This window comes from Eulemur rufifrons, chromosome 7 (assembly GCF_041146395.1).
Source record: "Eulemur rufifrons isolate Redbay chromosome 7, OSU_ERuf_1, whole genome shotgun sequence".
NCBI lineage: Eukaryota > Metazoa > Chordata > Mammalia > Primates > Lemuridae > Eulemur > Eulemur rufifrons.
Window position 1 is genome coordinate 133433022 of NC_090989.1, and position 15800 is coordinate 133448821.

At 35.6% G+C, this 15800-nt stretch overlaps 1 protein-coding gene across 1 annotated transcript in view; it reads left to right on the forward strand.

Moving 5' to 3' along the window:
* Nucleotides 1-15800, forward strand: part of RARB (retinoic acid receptor beta) — a 702390-nt gene that overhangs the window by 202342 nt on the left and 484248 nt on the right. Inside the window, exon 3 of the mRNA XM_069475457.1 lies at nucleotides 11547-11598. The gene's annotated coding sequence lies outside the window, so the exon portion shown is untranslated. The remainder of the gene's footprint in view (nucleotides 1-11546; nucleotides 11599-15800) is intronic.

Sequence of the window (15800 nt, forward strand, 5' to 3'; positions counted from 1 at the left end):
AGTACTTCTAGATAAATCTTTACTTCTCAGAAGACTCATGATTTAAAAAAATTAAACTTATATCCTGTTGCAGTGATTTGGTTTTAAAGCTAAAGTATTACATGTATTCAGTTTGAGAAGTCAGATGGTTCTACAAGACTTGTAACATAGTTCCATGCGCCACCAATTTCCAGCACTTACTCCTGCTCCCTTGAGGCAACCATTTTCAACTTTTCAGCAATTTTCTTGTATTCCATTCTAATATTCCTACATTACTTGTTCACACTTTTAAAAAATCATTCTAGACATCATTTACTGCCATCCAATTACAGAAGATAAAAATTTAACTCTTTGATATCACATTTATGTGTTCATTTTCCCCACCCCCATTTCCCATATAGTTATATCACAATTTTTATTTAATCACTATCTAACATTTACAGTGATTATGCAAATACTGCTCACAGATGCTAATGCCATATACTATGAGCACATATCTTTCTGTGATACAAATTAACTTGGTTCATGTTGTCCACCCACTCCTCTTCAACTCCACAATTTAATGTTTTCATTCTATGTGGTCTGCAAAGTTTCCCATATGTTTTCCAGCTACTAAAATTTTGTTGACATCTTTCATTTGCTGTTATCACCTCTCTCATTCTTTTTAACTTTGTGGATTTATGCCTTCGGGGAGAAGGTCAAGATAAATGTATATCTTTGATATGCCATATTTAACAAAAATAGAGTAGAGCTTTCTGTGTGAGGCCACAGAAAAAAAGAAGAACTGTGAGTGAAAATTTCTAGTCGTCACAGAGGAAAAGCAGGTGTTGAGATAAAGCAGAGTTTAAACCACCTGTCAGAGATAATAAGAAACACAGATAAACTACATATTATACATGTATGGAGGAGGAATGGAAAGGTGTAATTGTCGTTGTGAACATTCTGCTTGCTATCATAGGAGAAAAGGGAGTATTTTCAGCAATAAGGTATATCCTGACTTGAGGGTTATAGGGAAAGAAAAAGGAAGCTTATAAAACTTTTAAAGAACTATCTAAAGATGCTTCGTGCCTAAAAACCAAAGTTCAGTCCAACTTTTTGAATCCTAAGTTCATTTAAAAAAAGCGTGAAAACAAGAGTATTTGGAAAAAACAAAGACATAAATCTTTGAATTAATGAAAGTTTTTTTTAATAGAGCTTTATTTTGTTACTTACATGAAAATAAGACCATCCATTCAATTCAATCAACATTGTTAAAGATACTATTATTAATTCATTAGGAACAGTGAGCTATCAGACAACAGACACCTCAAGGAAGTTATAGTTCAGAAAAGACCATGAGATAGGTATATAAATAAAATCATGCAAGGTAAACTATCGTTAGTACAGAGAGAAAAGGGTGTGGTGGTGAAGAGAACATGAACGAGCTAAAAATTTATGCAGATGAGAAACTATTTCTATGCTTGAAATAGATAGCATCTTAAATGGGCTCATGGATTCTATGTGCAGAGAGAGAATGCACAGTGACATAAGGGCATGGAAGGGCTTGCTGCACATAGAGGACAACCAATAGTGAACTTTCAGGTTGATATTTTTAAAGAATTTTTTTAATGGCTCGTGAGGTAGATTGATACCCAATTGCAGAGGTGCTATTATTAAGGTATTTTTGAGGGATCAGCCATTTTATTTCACCTACAGGTTCTGAACATTTTGACACATAGAAATACGCTAGTATGGGAGACTTGGTATGGAAACAGGAACGGGCTTCCTACACTTTTGCCCATTTGTTTCCAACATAGCATGTAAAAACACAAGCCCCTGGACCCAAGAGTGGAGTTAGTGGAGGCGAGGAGACTAGGGACATCCCATAACAGAAGATTTCCCAAAAAATCAAGCCAAAGCTCAACTACTTCATACTATATATATTTAATATTATACAAATGATCTTTATCCCAGTCTTACCAGGCTTGGCAGAAATGAACATTCTCTCCAACACTGCTCTCTTTTGAAAGATGGACTGGAAATTGGATTCCCTCTGTGGAAATGTGGTGTGAAGAATTCAGTATCTCTGGCCCCCACCAACAGCGCCAACTGTTGAAGAAGCTGTATGGAGTTCAGTAGTGCACAGAGAGCCACCACAAACTTTACAGTAGGATACTAGGGTTAGAGCTACCCTTCAGGAAGGAAAATTAGGCAGGTGTAGGTACAATATTTTAGGACTGATAGAGTGAGAATGTGGGAAGTTGTGATAATAGGAGTAAAAGTAAGAAGGAAAAATCTGAAGCAGCATATTGACCAGTGGTATGGAAAGAAGGGACAGTAAAACTCACTCTAGGACAGCTGGAGGGGGAGCAGGAGGACTTGAAAGGTCAGTGGATCAAATTCAGGTAACTAGATGAATGATGACTCCATTCACAGAAATGGGAAAGTTATCAGGAACAGAAACTAGGGAGGAAAATGAGTTATCTGGGAATGTGATGAATTTGGGTTATCAATGGGCTAACCATAGAAAAACGTCCAAGAGAATATTTGAAATGTGGGTCTAGACTACAGAAAGAACACCAAAGCAGAAAGAGAGAGTCTAGCCAGAAGGGCAGTCACTTACACGCTGTTTACTTCAATTGACTCCTCCTCCCCTGAACAGTTTTAGACTTTATCAGGGAAATAAGTGATGTGTTGATTTACATTCTGGTTGATGCTCCTTATCTAGTCACCAACTGGCCTTTTTAGTAGCCCTGAATACCATTGCCACATCCCCATGATGGAGATGGTCAATTAATTGAGGTCAGCCACTTAACGTCCTTGTGCCCGTTTCCTCGTGGATGAGATGGAGATGATAACAGTCTCTGGCATGTGCAAAGTCCAATAAACATATCGTATCTCTTGTGTTTTTGTTTGGTTTTGTTATTAATGAGTTGTTTGTATCTTACTGATTTTTGTATTCCTCATAGTATTTGTCGTCAAATTTGGCACACAACAAGAACTCATTAAATGTTCACTAACATGAATCTTGGATTAAAAGAAAATCACCAACACCATATTTCTGCTGATGCTTGGACCCATGGAACAATTCATCAAACATGATAAAGCTAATAAGTAGAAAGTTATTAAGCACACGTCTTGTGATTTGAAATTCAATGCACCTTCCCATAAGAGCTAGGATATCCTGTAAATTGCACTAATTTAACCCTTTCCCCAAATATGTTTGTTACTCATACACGCTACATGCACGGTACAAGATGCTGTTTATTGTGGCTACTCAGAGACCCAGGCTAATGGAGGTTCCACCTCAGTTTATGCTTCCATGGTTACTAAGGGAGGAACAAGGGAAGAGGCTCCCACACCCATTCCATTGGCCAAATCTTTTGGGTCACACCTAATTTAAACTAAAGAGGAAATGGGATTGTACTTTACATCCTGAGGAGAGGAGCACAAGCATATTTGGAAAAAAGCCCCAATTATTATCATAAAATACGTGCCAGAAACAGGATGCAGACTATTGTGTGTCTGGTTCCAAAACCTCTACTCTTGACCATCCCACTAAACTGTCTCTCAAATTCAATTATAGGCTCACTGAAACTCAATTTTGAGACACAAAGAAGTACACTAATATATATATGATGTATATCATTTATACGTATAAAACATGTATATTAATGGCTTCTTGGACATGACAAGAGAAGAGAAGCCAGGGATAGGAAAGGTGGGGTCACAAGAAAGAAGTGAAACAGAGTAATGATTTTTAAGAAAATAATAAAAGATTATAGACAAATAAGAGGTAAAATAGTCACTTTTTTTTAAAAAAAGAAAATAAAGAAGATTGTAAACTTTGAGATGTGCAGACAGAAGACAGTTTGGCAGAAGCAATGAGATCATTCTCCCTCTAGGTTGCCTGGACTCAACTTTTAATAGCAGGTTTATTGTTTACACTTTGGGGGAATTCCTATTAAACTGAGATGTGAATTCAGAGCAGAACATTGAAAGTAATTAAAATTGGGAAGTATCCCTGATAAGGAAAGGCAAAAAACAAAACAAACAAACAAACAAAACCCTGGAGTAGCCAGAGGGGAAATATTACAGTTTTTATGCAAATGAAGGCATGTAAAATCTAGTAAATAGCAGCACCCTGGACCACATGGAAGTATGGTTTTATAACAGGGTTTGACGGTGACAGGACTATTTGGTAAACATTATGAATGTGTTCCTCCTCCTCCCCCCCCCCGCCCCCACCTAAGCCACCAACCACACACATGTTCTCTCTCTCTTAAGAATTTAAGGACCGATTAATTCAGAAAACACACTTTTTGGCCTAGTTCCTCACCAATTGATTAGTTATAGGGAAAGAGACCAGGCACCTGTGAAAACTCTCTCCAGCTCTTTGACTGTGTAATAAGTTATGGAATGAAACTCAGTCTCTTCACGCAATCACATTAAGCATCTTGTTCTCAAGAAAAGGCTGTTAAAACTTCCTGCGTCTGTCTTGTATCACACATAGTCATTTACCTATCTTTGTCCCTCGTCAGATTGTAGATTTTCCTAGGAGTAAGGATTAGGTTTTATTTATTTTTGTCTCATCCCTAATCCAAAAGTAGTTCTCCTTGCTTAGCTTGGCCTCAGTAGATGTTTATTGACTAGAACTGATTGGAATCCTTGGCAGCAGTGCCTAAGCCCCAAAGTGTCACACTAGCATTCTAGCTGGAACCTTGCTTAGGAAAAGTCAGACATCCTTTCCTCTAGGAACCTGTGAGCTATAGAGGAAAACAGTTATTTATAATACTCTTTAATTATTTACAAGTCATTTTTGTTTGTTTGTGGTTTTTTGAGACAAAGTCTTGTTCTGTCACCTGGGCTAGAGTGCCATGGCATCAGCCTAGCTCACAACAACCTCAAACTCCTGAGGGCTCAAGTGATCCTCCTGCCTCTGCCTCCCGAGTAGCTGGGACTACAGGCATGCACCACCTCGCCCAGCTAATGTTTTCTGTTTTTAGTAGAGACAGGGTCTTGCTCTTGTTCAGGCTGGTCTTGAACTCCTGACCTTAAGTGATCTTCCCGCCTGGGCCTCCCAGAGTGCTAGGATTATAGGCGTGAGCCGCCATGCCCAGACTGCAAGTCATTTTCAAAAGAGCTCCCATGATATAAATGTTGATGAAGTTCTGAAGGGTTAGTGCTTTTAGAAATCACTTTGAGCTGAATGTTTTGCTTTGAATGTTAGGTAAAAATTTTAAAGTTTCTGTAGAGTACACAAATTAAATAGGGAACCAGGGCAAGGGTAGGGTTTATAAGTAAGTCTACTATCTCTCTCCCTCCCCGAATTTAGAATCTGACCTCGGACACAGTGGTCCATGAAACAGCCTGCCTGTACTCAGCTTTTGAATTGTAGCTTTTGGAAAGGAAAACATGAAATCACTGGGCATCATGATCCCGTTCGTTCTACAGAATGGCTTGAGCTCCTACGCTGGACCTGGTACAAGTCATTGTCCTTGATTCTTGCAGTTTTCAGTTTATTGGGGGCTGGGTGGGGATCTAGTTTCAGTATAACTTGATCAGGGCTAAAAGCTATGTATAAACAAAGGCTCTGAGGTGAGTTAGACTTGTGTTGGAGGAAGTAAAATAGTTTTATGTAGCTAAAATGTGGACTCACAGAGAAGCCTCTCAAACCAAATGCTCTTTCATTAATTCATCTGTTGGTTTGTTCATTCATTCAGACTTTTTTTTTTTTTTTGACAAGGAACATAGCTAAGCACTATGTGAAATAAATAGATGAATGACTTGTCATTCAGAACCATAAGAAGCTGGCAATCTGCTCTGAAAGAGAGGAATGTGAGTGTATCTAAATCAGTGAAAGAAGGTAAAGGAGCACAGGTGTGGAATAAAGAAGGCTGGGAGGAGCCGAATGCTCTCTTCTACCTGAGAAGCTCTGCCCGGGCTCCCTGGAGATGGTGGGCATGAGCGTGAACTATGATCTCTCTTTGGGAGTTTGGATTGGTAGGAAGAAGGCTACTTCAGACAGAGGGTAAAGGATAAGTGAAGTCAGAGAGACTGAAAATCTCAACAGTGTGCAAGTAACTGTCTCCTATCACTCCCCCCCCCCCCAACCCCGGGGAGGCGGGAGACAGGAGAAACCTGAGAAGTAGGGCAGGTATAGATGCTGAAAGGACACAGCAAAAGAGCTGGGAACACGGAGTGCAAACTGTATCTGCCTAGCTGCTTTGCCAAAGGCCAAGCAGCCCTGCTTAGGAATCTGAAAAGAAAACGCAGATTATTTATGTGCTACCACTAGCAATATATTGAAGGCCAAGAGGAGCTGAGAGTTATTGAGCTAGTTCAAAGCAATCTCGATTATTGAAAATGAATGAAATTGAATTCCACTTCCTACAGAGTCATTTATTGAGAGACAAAAGCGATTAATATTGAAAATAAAATAATTGTGAACTTCTGAACTAAATTACCATGCAGATATAATGTACTGTCTCATCAGTCTTTAAATACTTCATGTATTAGAAAATTGTAACACTAGTCTCTGAACCAGGATCTTCTACGTCGTTAGCACTTACTCATTTTGCTTTTGCCAGAAAGCAATTTTCAAGAGTAAAATATTAAAAGCCAGAGTTTCAGAACTATTATTCAAAATTAAAAGATTTTGGTTTGTAAATTCATCCTGTCATTTGGTAAATTTAAAAAAATGATAGATGAAGCTGACCTTGTGAGGTATCCCATAGGTTATTGATAGAAACAGAAATTTTTGCATATTATTGTAAATTTGGCATTGTCCTGGAGTACCTGCTGCCAAGTGTCACACATACATTTGATGAATGATTCTGCTGTCAACAACAAGTATGATTGTGTAAATGATTTATGCAATGAGGGGCCTTAAGAATTGAAAGTACAATATATGTACAGAAATGGTACATATGTTATAATTCACACAAGATCCAATTTGAGTCACTTTGTTTTGGAAGAACACTGCAGGGTCTCTGAGTTAGTCACCCATTATCCTTATTCTTTCCAACTCTGTGTAACTAGCTGTCTTAAGTGTGTTTCCCTAGAAACCAGAGCTTGTGATGAGGATTGGGGGAAGGAGTGGAACTGGAAAGGGAAGGGAGGCAAGAAAGGGGTGATAGCGAGAAAAGTCCCATAGAGAGTAACTTTGGTTGGATCCTGCCTGGGAGCTTTGGAATTAGGGTAGGTCACACCCTAGCGTCACCTAACCAGGGCATATCTATACCTTCTCTCTGTGATGATCCTCCACATCAGTCCCAGGCATTGGCTGTTAGGAGTGAAAGTGCTTGGGGGGCTGATATCTGATAAGAGGGTAAAGGGGTCTGGGGACATGTGGGCAGTGCCCCAACAGCTTCCGCCACACCGGCCGTGTCAGATACTCCATGATTATCATTAAATGCTGTGGGAACAGAGTTTAATCTTGCCAATTTGTGGCAACAGCAAAGAACTCACTAGCAACATGCCGGGAAACATGCCCAACCCTGGGCAGCCTTCTCTATTCAGAGCCTAGTGTTGAGGGAGAGGTTTCAAGGGGCCAAGAGATCTATTCCATGCTGGTAACAGCCTGGTGGAAGGGAATCAACACATGCTGGACAACCTAAGTTAGGAAAACAGACAGGAGAGAGGCTCCGACCTCAACTGCCTTCAGAGGCCAGGCAGATAACCTCAATGAGAGAAAGCTTCCAAATGGCTGGGTGTATGGCTGCAGGGAAGGGAAAAAGCTTCTGGCAAGTCAGAGATTCTCACCTAAAAGCAATGAAATTCAATCTTGGAGAGTACTGGTTCAAAACTATATTTTATGGACACAATTTGCCCAGTAGCCTATCAGTTTGCAACATTGAATGTCTCAAGTAAATGACCTTAATATATGCATAAATATGGTTTGGACATTGATAGAAAACTTTCCAAAATACAGAAAGCAAATATAAAGGGAGGAAAGTGCTTAAATCTGCTGGATTCTTGCCACATGCTTAAAAGTTGGGACTCTGTCCCAGAGCAGTAGATCCTCTTGGTAGTAGATTCCATTGTAATGAAATCTTAATATATATTTTATGTATATCCAATTTATATACTCATATATACCTCAGTATATCATACAATATATGTATGTATAATAGAATTCAACCCTTATTTTGGCAGAGAGTTTTGGCATCAGCACTTTGAGAGGCTAGAATTCTTTTAATTATTCAACAGAATATAAAGTTGTCTCTTAAAGACAAAATACTGTCTTGGTGCAATCCGTCCTTTGCCCCTCCTCAGAATCACTAGAGAAAAGTCTCCTTAATGACCAATAACCCTTAAAGTCTGTAAATTGATTGAATGTAGCACTAAATACTATGCTTTAAATTAAACCATAGTGTTAGTGCTTGAGCCTTCATTGTTAGATCTTCCTGAAGTTGTATTTCACGGTGGTACTCTCCAGTATTTTCCCCATGGACCCGACATCCTTGGGATTTCTGCCATGATTTACCATCAGTAATCAGGTAGATCATTTAAAGCCTTAGCTTCCATCTCTGAAGCTTGTGAGTTGAGTCTAAATGGTCCTGCTGTTTCATTTAAGCATTATAAATATCTCTGCTGGAAGCTTCCATGCTTACTACATTCAACAAACAAACCAGTGCCTGTTGGCACTTACAAACCAGTAGGGACTAGAACTTTAGGAATCTTTTGCAATAAGCATTCTTGTTTGCACATTATGACCTTAACATAAGGTGCTCTATCATTAAGAGACTTGTGTTTACCTCCACAATTTTTCAAATTATATTTGAGAATGAGAGTTGCATTTTGGTGACCTAGCCATTTTTCCGCACTTAAAATTCAAAACATAATATTATCCTTGAGACTGAATTTCAAATCCCTAATCTTTTAGAGAAATCATAAGCAAAAATAGGTGCAAAAATAAAGCCTCAAGTAATCTACATTGGCTTGCCTCAGTGACTGAATTTGCCAGCTAATGAAGTTAACTTTTCATTTCAATTTTTGCTTTGAAGACTTGGCATAGGAAAGGCTTACTCATTTGTGGACCCTATGGGATGAGAACAGCTTCAAAGGAAAAATGAGAAGAACTGCTACTGTTTCAGTTTCTTGGCCTTTGATTTATATTTGTGCTTGATTTTATATTTTACAAATATGTCTTTATTCATTCAGACTTATTAGAAAAGACTATTCTAAATGATCAAGAAAGCTAAACTATCAATTACTTAAAAAGAAATTGAATATTTTTATTATGGACAATGGATTCAGAGCTTGACCAATAAAATTCTCTAAAAGAGCTCTTAGAGAAATTGAATTATTGCTTAGATAAGAATGATTTATGCAGAGTTGTTTAAAAAACAGATTGCTTACACTGTTAATTTGCTTAGAAAACTTGTTTGTACAGGTGATACAAAGATATACTTCTGAACAATTAGCATTGTATTTGATTCCTTTTCCTGAATTAAACTATTTCCGTCTTGACATTGCTCAAACCAATATTTAATCATGCACTTCTACTTTGTTCAGGTTATAAAAATTGACTTTAGAGCATAAACTTCCTGTCCATTAACTTTCACCTGAATGGCACTGGGCTACCATTTGGTTAATTATATTTGGAGTTCAAAGTTTTGATTATGTCTGATTTATCAGATGTAATCTTTTAAAGGCATAAAATTAAATAATGACAGTACAGGTAAAGAAGGTTAACTTTCCCTCAGTCATCAAGATTAATGGTCTTGTTTTTCAGAAACATACTGGGTGTTGATACAGTGTGCTTTGCTTTTGTATGGTTGGATTGTATAGCTCTAAATTGTGAAGTTCAGGGAATATTTGCCAATCTTACGTCATAGGTTGCAGGAACTGATGAATCTATGACTTCTAGTTTTTAGATGTTATAAAGCTTAGTTTTGTTCTTTTATCTCTTTCCATTAAATAGATATTTAATTATATCTGTGCTAAATGAACCAAAAAGATACAACCCCTGCCCTCATGGAGCTTTGCTGGGCAGTCCAAAATAAAGTAAAAAGCAAATAAGTACAAATGCTACAACTTGTTAAAAAAAAAAAAATGCTTGGAAATTAAGAACCCATTGTCCTAAGACAATGATTGGGCTTGAGGGAATAGATGATCTTATTGTCTTATTTTCTTTATTGTTCATTATTCACTAATTTTAATCTTCTTCTACACAAATAAAAAACAAGCAGTTGATTATGCAATAGGTCAAAATTTTTTATTAGATTCCATTAAAATCATATACTTTTGAATTATTGAAATAACTAGTTCCATACAGGTCTGATAGGTCCATACGGGTGGGCATAATCTAGGCATTTAAAAATGATTTTTACATTTATAATTTATAGCTCCTAAATAATTCTTATGGTAATATAATAGGGGATTCAATGCAGGAAACTTGGAAGTTACAAAAAGATCCAAAAAACTTACCCATAATTCTACTGCCAAGACATAACCAGTATTAACATTTTGTCCAATATCCTAGTCACTTTCTGACACATGCATAACTATACATGTACACTTGTACAAGAAATAAAGTCCTACCATACATATTATTTTACAACTGTTTTCCACTTTTTAGAATAAGAAATTTTCCCATGACTTTTTACATTTTTTATAATTTTAATGGCTATATAGTATTTAATTACATTATTGCATCTCAATTGAGTTAACCCAAGCCATTCTTTATGTACATTTAAGTTGTTTCCAGTTTTTCATTTTTATAAATACTTGGATGCCTATCTCTCTCCTTGCTTTTAATTATTTCCTTAGGGCACCCTCCTAAAGGTGAAATTGCTTGTTTAAACTCCTGAGAGTTTGGATATGTAATGAAAAACATCCCCCCAAAAATGATACTGATGTAGACTTCCACTAGCTGGAGACAAGTCTACTCTCGCCATACCTCACTTTTATTGGGTACTTGTTTTTATTTTTAACTTTTGTCATTTCAATGGACGTAAAATGACCAAGAAAAACAGTGTTCTGCACTTCATGGGAAATTAGAATATATATTTAATGATGCTTTAAGATTTGTAATGTTGCTTTAAAAATAAAACTGGAAACAAAATCAAATTTAGAGGAAATGGGAACTTCTAGGATATGAGCATTCTGAAGACAAAGTTCAAGGTGATGCTGTTTACAAAAGCAAATCAACAAATTACAAGAAAATGCAAGTAATAGAATCATAACAATAACAAAAAGTCCTCTTTAAAGAAAACAGGCAAAATCAGGGTAGAGAACTCTTCTCCCCAAATCAGAATTCGCTGTAATCACTAATGAGAAATAAATTTTTAGGTTGAATTTGGTAAATATGGTGGCACCTTTAGCATTGCTGTGACTATTCTCTTGAAATAGATTACAGTGAAAGAATCCAAAAGGAGCGTCTACGAAGACAACATTTTACTAGAAATGGTAAATGGAGAATTTTAAGCTGCAGGATCCCTGGCAGACATCTTTCCCTGTGACTAACAGTTATCAAAATTAAATGATACTAAGAAAATTGAATGACTATGTTAAAGATAGTGATAGAATGTTTGAATTAAAGGGAATTGAAAGATTATCTCATCCAGCCCCTCATTTTACAGATAAAATAGAGTGCTGCAGAGATGAAGTGACTTGCCCAAGGACTCATAGCTGGTGAGTAACAAAAGAAGAAATAAATACATGTAAGCAAATATTTTTAAAAACATGAAAGTTCCCTATCATTTAACACTTCACATATAACCATAACTTGGCATATGAATTTTGAAAGTGTTTTTTATATATACATAAAAGCCAATGTTTATATTTTTTTCCAGAAATGCAATTAGATTATATATAAAAATGTTTGTACAAATTGTTCTTTTACATATATTTTGTATAGATAGAATATGTATTTTTTCTCAGCTAAAGTGTAGATGGAATATAGAAGAGGCTGACAAACTTTTTCTGTAAGGAACCAGATAGTAAACATTTTAGGCTCTGTGGACCCTACAGTGTCTGCCACAACTACTCAGATCTGCTGTTGTATCACAGAAGCAGCTATAATTAATATGTAAACAAATGATGTGACTGTGTTTCAATAAAACTTTATTTATAAAAGCAAGCTGCAGGCAATGTTTGTCTAGCAGGTTGTATGTAGTTCACTAATACTTGGAATACAGAAAGAAAGAAAGTTGTTTTGGAAAACAATGAAACATGAGGAGGAAACATGATGTTTATCCTAGTTATAGATGGTAGGAAACTGGATTTGAGTTTCCATTGTCAACTTAACCTTGATTAAGGTAGTTAAGGTACTCACTGGCCTCATGAGTTAAGTGTGGGTACTAATACCTAGATTGCAGGTGTTATTTTGAAGATTCATGTAATTCATCTGTTGGTAAGAAAGTTTTCTTCCTCTATGGACGGGGGTTTAAAAGCAGTGTTTATGTACTAATTAACATAGCTGAAATATTTGGGCAAGGAAGAAGTGGACAAATTGATTTCTCAACAAGTGAAAGATTTATATTATATAGATTCCTTTAAAAGTCATCTTTCAAACTGTTGGCTGAAATTGGGTAGACATTACTATATCAGAATGGTCTTGAGATTTCCTCAGAAAGGATTAACATGCTTGGCATGGAACTTTTGCAATAAAGGAAACACTGTAGTTTAATTCATAATGATTTAAAAAATAGAAGATTTTTGAGAGGGGAAATCTAATTACAGTGAAAATAAAATTTCATTTACTCATTTCCTTCATTATTTATTATTCTGGGGGGAGATAAATATGTATGGGTATATAGTAAAGAAAAAGATACCAACATGTACTAGGACAAAATAAGGAATTAATGTAATGCTACCTAACTATAAATTTGTCTTACTGTAATCATATTTTTATTTAATCTTCAAATGAACTTATTGGGTAAGTTCAACTGGTATTTTAAGACAAAATTTCTATAGCAGTTCCAAATAATTTTATTGCTTTTTCTAATTCATTTTGAATGTAATGCATTTTTTATGACTTGATAACTTTATTTTCTTCTGCTTGGGTACTTACACATTCAGTTGAGTACTTTAAGATTTGAACGCAGACAGCTTCCTTCTGTTTTGTTGTTGCTTTTTATTCAGAGCTAGCTTTTTTCATCCAAACTTAAATGTGAACTGGAATAATTTTATTAATTTATTTCATTTTAATGCCAATACTGATCCCTTTAATTTTACATTTTGGGGAGCAAAGTATTTTCTCCTAAATATTATTAATGATGATTGTATTTTACAATTCAGACAAGAAAAGCTAAGTGATTCAGGTTAATACAGTGTTCATTTGTGAAAATAAGTATATGAATATAGTTGAGACATTTTTGAAAAAAGAACTTACCCAACTTAATATCAGACCATATACTCTAATAAAGCTTAAGTAATTCAAACATTTTGGCACCAGCTTTTAAGAGTGAAGAATGAGATCAGTGGAACAGAATAGAATGTCCAGAAAGAAATCTAAATATTGGAATTTAATACACAATAAAAGTAGTATTTCAACTTGATAGGAAAATAATGGTAGAATCAAGAATCAGTGAAGGGAAAAAAGGAAAATATAAAAGTATAAAATATCTTTCTGACAAAAGATAAATGAAGCTAAATCATTTTTGTAAACAAAAATGGAACGTGTTCATGTAGACAGATCTATAATAATAATATGAACAATTCAGTTGGAAAATAGACAAATGACATGCACTGCATATTCCCAGAAGAAATATCAATGGACAGTAAATAAAATGAAAAAAGTGTTCAAGCATAGTGACATTTAAATGTATATAAAAAGTATATTTTGTGTTTTGCCTTTTATTGGCAAAATGTAGTCTTAATGACATCTAGCAATGGCAAGGCCATTGGGAAATCTGAGCACTCATTCATTGTAGATGGGAGTGTAGCATGAAATAACTGTTTTTAGAGTGAAATTGGCCAATATCTATTAAAATTTCAATATAGGCACCCAATAACCCAACTGCCTCACTTAGGCAATATTCTGTGAGATTACTCAAGTTCATAAGATATATATTCAAGATTTTCTTTGTGCTTTATAACAGAAAAAATAGAGGGCTGGTTGAGTAAATCATGACACCTTAATATTAATGACATAATCTATAGCTTTTATTAAAATGCAGTAAATCTATATCAGGTGACATGGAAATATGTCCGTAGTAAGTGACAGACGCAAGTCACATGCATATCATAATCTTGTTTTTATTGTGACCAAAACACTACCATTTTAAAAATGCTTGTCTCTGGGTATGGAATTAGAGGAGTGAGTGTGTGGGTTACCCATTTTGTTCTCTGTTATATTTTATACCTGTTCTGATTATAGGTGCTTTTTACTTTTTTCTATTTTTAAAACAAAATATATAAACATGGCAAAGAAAAGGAAAATAATGAATATACACAGGGAACTATTTTATTCTTGTGCTGCTTGACTGCAAAACTATTTTGATACATAGCTTCAAAATGAAGTTTTCATCAAAAATGCACATCTTTAAGAAATTTTGCTGATAGGTATATACCTAAGAAACATGAAAATGTACATCCACATGAAAATTGTATCCACGTTTATATAGCAGCACTATTCATAATAGCCAAAAAATAGAAACAACTCCAATGTCCACCAGCTGATGAATGGTGGGTAAATAAAAATGTGGTACATTCATATATTGGAATATTATTTGGCATTAAAAAGAAACGAAATATTGATCTGTGCTACAACCTGAATAAACCTTGTGAATGCTATGCTAAGTGAAAGAAGCCAGTACAAAGGAACACATGTGATATAATTCTATACATATGAAATCTCCAGAATATGCAACTCTATAGATACCAAAAGTAGATTATTGGTTGCCAACGGTTGGGGCTAGGAGGAGTGGGATGCTAAGTTACTGATAAAATAGGTACAGCATATCTTTTTTTGGGAAATGTTCTAAAACTAGATCATGGTGATTGCACAGCTCTATGAATATATGGGAACCATTGAATTGGACACTTCAAATAGGGGAATTTTATAAGATATAAATTATCTCTCAATATTTTTTTAAATGCACATTTTCAAAACTAGGAATGAGGAGACTGAGGACATGCAACTCTTGGTGTTCGTGAAACTTTCCTTTGACTTTTCTGGCAAGACAAGAACTGTGTAAATTAGAACAACTTCTGAGATTGCTTCTTAGAGATAAGGGGTAATAAAAGGTTTCAGTGCTTCAGTTGTCTGGAGTTGAGTCTGAAAATGGAAGACACCTTTTTTGATAGAGATATTTTCCCAGCAAATGGGATCTACCCTAGTGGTAGGACCTGCAATGATTTAAATCATACTAAATCCTGTAGTGAGGAAATTATTTTATTCCCCTTACAATTTTCCTCTAAAATTTCTGATTCTCTTGATAAGAAAGGTGGTTTGATGGTATTGTATCTTCTATAACTCTTCATAGCTAAGACAAATCCTGAGACTCAGCTTTTCTCGGGCCAAGATATCTAATCCGGACTCAGTTACGTTGTTTTGTTTCCATCGTTTTTCCTTTTATGGTTTACCTTCTCTTGGAGGTAGGTGAATCTGATTTAGTACTATATTTATGGGAATGTCATCACTTGTCTATCTTCAATGTATTTATTAAGGTAAAAACCAAAAATGTGCAGGCCTAAATAAAAATAATGAATAAGAGTGTAAACTGCTTGCTAAGGAGACAAAATTCATGCCAATGGAATGTGAATAATTGAAGTTTGAGAAACAGTTTAAAGATGATAGCAATTACCACAACTTGGGGCTCAAAGGTGTCTATAGAACATTTAGTCTGAAGCAATTGTTTTACAGAAGAGAAAACAGACCCTAGGAGGTT